The sequence below is a fragment of the Empidonax traillii genome, unplaced genomic scaffold (genome assembly GCF_003031625.1).
Source record: "Empidonax traillii isolate 1590-97213 ecotype Southwest subspecies unplaced genomic scaffold, ASM303162v1 scaffold1131:size219079, whole genome shotgun sequence".
In the NCBI taxonomy this organism is placed as follows: domain Eukaryota; kingdom Metazoa; phylum Chordata; class Aves; order Passeriformes; family Tyrannidae; genus Empidonax; species Empidonax traillii.
Window position 1 is genome coordinate 65763 of NW_020956324.1, and position 7079 is coordinate 72841.

Genomic DNA, 7079 nt, shown 5'->3' on the forward strand with positions numbered 1-7079 from the left:
AAAAAAATGCAGCTTTGCAGTTTGGTTTTGCTTTCACCCACTACCTTTACCTATGCTTTTCTCCTTCTCTTCATAATCCCAAATATCATGACCTCCTCTGTTAGAGTTTCTTTTTATAATGTATTGTCTGCAACCTATAGATAGAAATTAATAATGTCAAAATCTAGCCAGACTGGAGATGGGAATTGTCACTACATAACACTGCTGTAAGAATGTCAGCTGCAGTTTTTAGGAGCACTCTGGAATTTTCTATAATTGTTTATTTTTAAAAGAGGAAAAATAATCTTCTGCTGTTTTTGCTATGTTTTCTTTTTCTCCACGTTATGCCTATGTGTGTTGAGAGCATGATTTTTTTTTTTTTTTCCTGAATATCTGTGGCACATCAGTTGGGTGAACAACAGAGTAACACTTTTCACTGTCTTGATTTTAAAGTACATGTCTATATCACAAAGTAACTCATATGGCTACTTAAGCTTCCATGACATCTGGATTTTACAATTGGCAATCTTTGACTGTCTGGTTGCACAGCAAAGTGACAATGAAAATACATTTAAACAAAAAGAAGGAAGAAAAAAAAATCTGCTTTAAACATTTCTCTTTTTGTTGTTGTTGTTGTCAGACAACACAAGCATGATGGTTCTACAACAACCTCACAATATAATGATCTAATCCTCTGAAACCAAAGCTCCAAAGGCTATGTGATTATTTTTAAACTGCCTGCCAAGATCCTGGAGTATGATAATTAATGAACTTTAACATATGTGACAAAAATCCTAATTGAAGTAGAAGGGGTGCAGGGAGCATTAATGAGATGAAACTGATTTTTTTGAAGCATGAGTTTTGAATTGTTCAATTTTATCTTTAATTATTAGTTTTAGGGGATAGCCTTGAGAAGTTCAGTGACATTCATGGCAGAATTGGAGGCGTGGGGAACTGTGGAGAGAGACAATATCCCCTTAAGAGAGTTTTCAATGAAGTTGCCAATCTTGCAAGTCTTCTCTGTTTTTTGCGGACTCAGGCCCTAGAAAAAAAAAAGAAATGGTGAAAAGCATGAGGAGATGAAACAGCTTGGGTGTACTTCACAAACAGAGTAGGCAGGAGAGGCAGGAACAGGATACAGCTGTTCTGATGCCTAAGCCCAAGGCACAACCCTTCAGGCCTTACTGACTCTTACCCTTCAGCACTCCCATTCATATTTACAATGGAAATGTGATTGCAACACTGATTAAAACAAAGTTATTTTGGGTAAGTTAGAAAAAGACTAATCCCAGAAATAAATGATAGAGTAGTTCTTGCATGAACACGGCTGGGATTTTCCCTCCCCTTCCTTTTTTTTCCTTTGTATCTGTTTAAAGTAGTCCTAATGTAGAAGAGAATTTTATAGAAGAAAAAAACCCCACTACTGATCTGACAAAAGAGACCTGTTACCTTCTGCAAATCTTTTTTTTGTCTGCTTAAATTGTGGGTTATGCTGATTTTGTACACGTATGTACTATCTAGCTGATAAAACATACGCTACCCAACCAAATAATCAGTGTTTTAGATTGTCTCGTCTACAGAGAGTGTTCCAGAAGGATGATGAAGGAGGGAAGTAGGGGCCCAGTAAAGCTGTGGAGTTTGCATCCTTCGAGGCCTTCCCAGTTTGCCTGCCAACTGACTTACTGGGATGACCCTGCATTGGGTGGGAGGTGGGAGCAGAGGATGTCCAGAGGTCCCCTCCAATGTGTGCTGTTCAGTGATCTTAGTCTGTGGAACTGGTGCTGCTCTGTTCACCCTGGATCTGGATTCAGTTCCTCCTGAGGGAAGTGGAATCCCTTACACAGCATTTCATAGTAACGGGAGCAGAATTGGCTGTGTGTTTATGCTTGAGTCAGGAAACTGAAAAGTAATTTTGAACAAAACTTCACAGTTTCAGAACTACCTTTCTCTTTTATCTATTTGCTTAAATAAAACCTGAAGGAAAAAAAAGTGACCTTTACTGCTGTTTTTCATTTGCTTTCATTAGAAAATGCAATCCTTCTGGCTTGTAGAATTTGCTAATATTTAAAAGGATTCCAGACCTAGTCCCTTAACTGAAGAAAAAATATTAGAGTTTTTAAAACAGCCTGGAGAAGAACATACTTTTGTTGTACCCCATAGTATTTTAGAAAACATGAAGTCCAGAGGCATGACTTCTCTCAGAATCATTGTATATATTACAGAGGAGAACAATGCAAATATTTTGTTGTACGTCCTAGGAACTGATTCAGGGTGAAAGTTAAGAATTCTATTTGCCTCTGAAAATATATATTTAAAATCATACTTGAAATCATAACATTTCTCTTATCAAGACTAAAGATTTACAGGTTCCTTCAGATTATTTTAGAGAATCAGAAAACATGAGAGTGAAAAGAAAAACAGAAATGCAACAGTGCACTAACAGTCATATTCCCTTGGAAAAGAAGCAAATGCTGCTATTAAAGAAAAGTTGAAAAGAAAGGCAGAAACAAGCCAAATTCTTTGTCACTCTTTGCTTGCCATCACATTTTCTCCAGTGAGAGACTTGAATCCTCAAGGAGTATGCAATTACTAATGGCATTTGTACCCTTCTAGTGCCTGGAGGTCTCAGCCAGGGACGGGGCCCTATTGTGTATGCGCTGTACAAACACATTGAAGAGCTCATTGTAAAGCTCTTCCAAAGCAATAGCTAAGCAGAATATGAGAAACAACTGAAGAGCAGACGAGGGGTGGTGCGCGGTCGGAGGGAGGTGATTGTGATCACAGCTGAAGCAGCAGTCGGTGCAGCCACAGACTAATCATTGCTGAAGGGCTTTTTGGCGTTTAATCTATGCAGCCAACGTTGGCTTATATAGCCGCCAGCACTGCAGTAAGTGAACATCTTTAATATGTTTATCTTCACTCTCCCTCCCTGCGACAGGAAAGCATTAGCCTCGTTTAAGGCAGAGTTCACATACTCAGCTCGGCTGGGGCACTCTGTCCTTGCAGGAGCACCCCAGGCAGATTCCCTTCCTCTTCTCTCCGTCTGTCCTGGCCACACTGGAGCTGTCCAGAGCTCCCAGCCTACTTGCCAGCAGGGAAACCTCTGTGATCCCACATCCTGAAGTGTTTGAAGCCCATGATCTCACAACCCCACCAGCACCTTTCCCTCAGGGTTGAGGAGCAGGGCCCCAACTGGGATCTTGGCCGTGGTGCTCATCAGGCTCCGTGTACCGACTGGGGTAGCCCGAACACCAGCAGCCCTCGGCTCAAGTTGACTAACCCCACCTCTTTGCACACTTCCACCATCATGTGGTATTTAGAGAGCAAAGGCAGTAGTAAAACATTATGACTTCCTGTATTTTCCCCTTCTCTTGTCCTATCTCGAATTGCATTCGAGAAAATATAAATATATATACATTCATATCAACAGCCCCAAATGTTGCGCATTTTTGTTGTTTTGGGGATTGTTTGGGTTTCGCATTTGTGTGTGTGTGTGTTTTATTTTGTTTTTGCTTTGTTTGTTTTTTAAGAACTGTCAAAACCCTACAAAGCTTGATAAACCAAGCTGGATTTGCAAGAGCAGGTAGACCATGAACCCAGCATCTCCTCAAGGTCTCCCAATAATTTCCAGTGCTTACTATTTCAAAACACAACTGCGTGAAATTCTTGTGAATAATGTACTAGATAGGGATTCATCTGCTGAAAAACTCTTCAGTTTAATTTTGCCTGCCTCCTTTCAATTTTAATAACTGATTATCTTCCTAAATATACAATGCAGATTAATTGTCTCTATGGTTTAACTACAAAAACCAGAGGCGTAATCAATACCCTTTATCCAATTTATTAGGCATGCATGACATTTAGGTAATTAGAAAGCAAAACATAAGAATCAAAAGAGCAGAATAGTATATTATGAACAGTAAAAGGGACTCTTTTCTTTCCCAAGTGAAGTGGTATTAAAATAGCTTAAAAGAGACAAAAATAGAAAGTTTGGCAGATGCATTCTGCCCTTTGTATGCTGTTGAATCCCTGGGCTTTCAAGGACATTTAAAAGGTTTACTACCATAATTTAAGACTCTTATTTCACACTGAATAGGAAAACAAACACCAAAACAATTTGGAAAACTTTATGCTAATAATTAAGACAAATGAATTTTCGCTCTCACAGTTTGCAGCCACGCAGTGTTCCCACTGAAACTCAAAGTCCAAGTGTAACCATTTGGGGATTTCTCCCTTTCCCTTCAACCCCTAACTTAAAACTGTTTCAACACTCGTTTCACACATGGGTACAATGAACACCTTCTATGGCCATTGGTTCCTGATAGATAATGTTTTTTTATCATCCACTCAGGCATTTACCACTGGTGCAAAATACCCGGCTATGAAGGCCACAGGTGAGCCGATGGCTTGTGGTATTGCTCTGACAGCTCCTCGTGTGACTCAACCACCCATGCCTAATGCTGAAAAGTAAAATACCACTGAGTAACAAAATAAAGAAAACTGTGCCCCTTGAAGGGGCCTCCTTGTTTGGTTTTTTTTTTTTTTTTCATTTTATCTTCCCGTGCTCCTTTCCCTCGTAGCCCACTGCACAGAGGGTCATTGTGTGCGAAATAGAGTGCATCAGTCTGATTATATAAAACCACATGTGCCTGTCACCGGCTTTGTCACTGCCATGTGGCACCTCCAAGTCCTTTAATTTGGGTTAGTGCACATGTGGAGTGCTCCTGCTCTCCAGGAAGACCAGAGGTTTCACCCAGTTGTTTATGTTTGATACTCAGACCGGTCACGTCGACCCTCAGCGAACAGCTCTGGAAAGCTGGTGCTGCTCCAGGTGGTTATGTGAGTTTCTACTCAATTTTTTGCCTATCAGCACACACAACTGATCTCACTGCATTGCGTCTCATATTCTGGAAGACTACCAAAACTTTCTGCTTTATATTTGCCAGAGAACTGGAGGCCAGGGCACAAGTGATGCTGTGTCCTATACTGGCTAGATTTCTAGGAGTAATGTTTGTATAAGGAAATACAGTGAAAAATAACAAGTATTTAATTGGATAAGCGTCAAACTGCATTTTGGTTTCACTTTCTGCACTCCATTCAACAAACTGGGAGTTTTGTTTGGACTTGCACAAAGCATGGGGAGCAAATAACTTCTCTGCTTGTTGCTCCAGCTTATGCTTGCCAGAGAGGACGTACCCCTAACACCCAACATTTGTGGGTGCCAGCCCTCATGTTGGCCCTAAGCATCTTGGCAGAGATACTACCAGCTTATGTCTGTGATATTTCTGCAAACACAGAGCCTTCAAAAGTCTCTGCATATTTGGCTTTACTTGGATTTGCTTCCTTCGTGGAGGTGGAGTAACCTGGGTTTGCCTATTTCACCTCACTGCACTTTGCACTCAAAATACCAGGCAAAGGTAGTAGGTTAGAATAACTCCTCCCCTACAACCATGCGAACACACACATTTGCATTTATTGAGCAAGATTTGATGCCAGGATATCAGCCAGACTACTAAAAGCAGGTAAACAAGCAGAGCAAACACAGGTGCAGTCCCAGGTTCGCTTGATAATTGGATATCTTTCTAATTGCCCTCTCTCTGTTAACTAGAACACGTAAGAGGCTCTACAGCCTTTAAAAGTTGGAGGTTTAGGATCTCTGCTAACCCAGAGACTGTGCAATCTTTCTTCCTGATGTACTGGAATGTCTTTGGAGTTTGAATGCCAGGTGGAAGTGGGTATTCCTGACAGTTCCCTTCGGAAGGCTTACCAGCCCTTTGGGTACAGAGTGGCGCATAATCACTCTCATAATCATTTGGGCAGATGCCAGTTGTTACTAATGAGTCTGAGAGAGTGGAAGTTGAAAAACTTCATCTCCTTTCTTTTGAGCTTGCTGAACCCATGACTGCCTCCTGTTTGCCCCTGAGTAGGGCCTTTTATCCAGGTTATTGGTATATTCGGAGTAGCAGCCCAGGCACTGGTGACACAGGATCACTGCAAAGGCTGAGGCTGTGGCTCTGCTGCTAATTTTTTTACAAAGAAAACAAACAGAAGCCTAGTATGAGCTTTAGGGGTGCAAAACCCTGTATAATTTAGAACCTTTAACATTTTCAGATGTTTTGAAAGACGGTGTTCTGCTTCTCTAAGTCTTTTTTTTTCCCCATTTCTGTCACATCGCCATCAGTGGTCAAATGTAATTGTGGAACTACTGACTCATTTCTGTCAGGTTACTCTTGAGTGTCTCTATTTTTCAGCTGGTAGTATTCTGAAAGTAAAATGCTATCTACTCTTTCAGAAGAAAGAAATCCCCAAGATTTGCAGGTGAATGACGGATGAATTGACTTTCAAATTCTTGACTTACAAGTGCAAATGACTTTTAATTAAGTTTAAATACGTTTTCCCTCTTCTGCTTTCCACTTACTCTTCCTAGAATCAAGCAGCTGGCCACATGGTGTTCCTTGTCATTTTTTTTGTCTGCTGTTTACAAAGCTAAAAACTTGAGGGCTGGCTGTATTACAAATATCTTAACCATTACAGAGAGCAAATAAAAAGTTACTTGGGGAGCATGTTTACAAGAGTTTAGAGGAAGTTTTGGAACCACCTGCTGTACTTAGAATCCAGAAGCAAAAAGTGTGATCGAATTCACTGAAATCTATCTGTACTCTCGTTTTGCAGATGCAAGTCATTTGATGCAACACAGAATTATAGATCTTTCAATGCAGGGCCTTGTCTAATTTGACCACTACACAGTGGTCAAATTATGGGAATACCAAGGCACTTCATCTAATGTAACGTTGGTATTAGGAGTAGGCAGAATTCTGATGAGTCATTTTTAAAAATATTTAATCACAATAAATACTCCAGCTTGTGAATCACAACCAAGCCTTTCTTTTCCCCTCAAAGCCTCAAATGCAAGATGGAGTTAATAATGCTAACTGAGTGAGTCTTATGTCTTTTTAAACACCTGTCCAAATGGGGGGAAAGCTCCCTACACTACAGAGCAGTTCAGAACTCCTTTTCCTTTCAAGTTAAAGAGACTGTCCTTTTTTTGTGACCGGAAAACACGTGCCATTTCAGGTTGATGGCACTGGAAGCTAAATCGT

General features: G+C 40.6%; 1 long non-coding RNA gene across 1 annotated transcript in view; it reads left to right on the forward strand.

The window, feature by feature from the left end:
- Window positions 1–6870, forward strand: part of LOC114068825 — an 18044-nt gene extending 11174 nt beyond the window's left edge. The window contains exon 4 of the long non-coding RNA XR_003573677.1: window positions 6860–6870. This is a non-coding gene — a long non-coding RNA (uncharacterized LOC114068825). The remainder of the gene's footprint in view (window positions 1–6859) is intronic.
- Window positions 6871–7079: the final 209 nt, after the last annotated feature.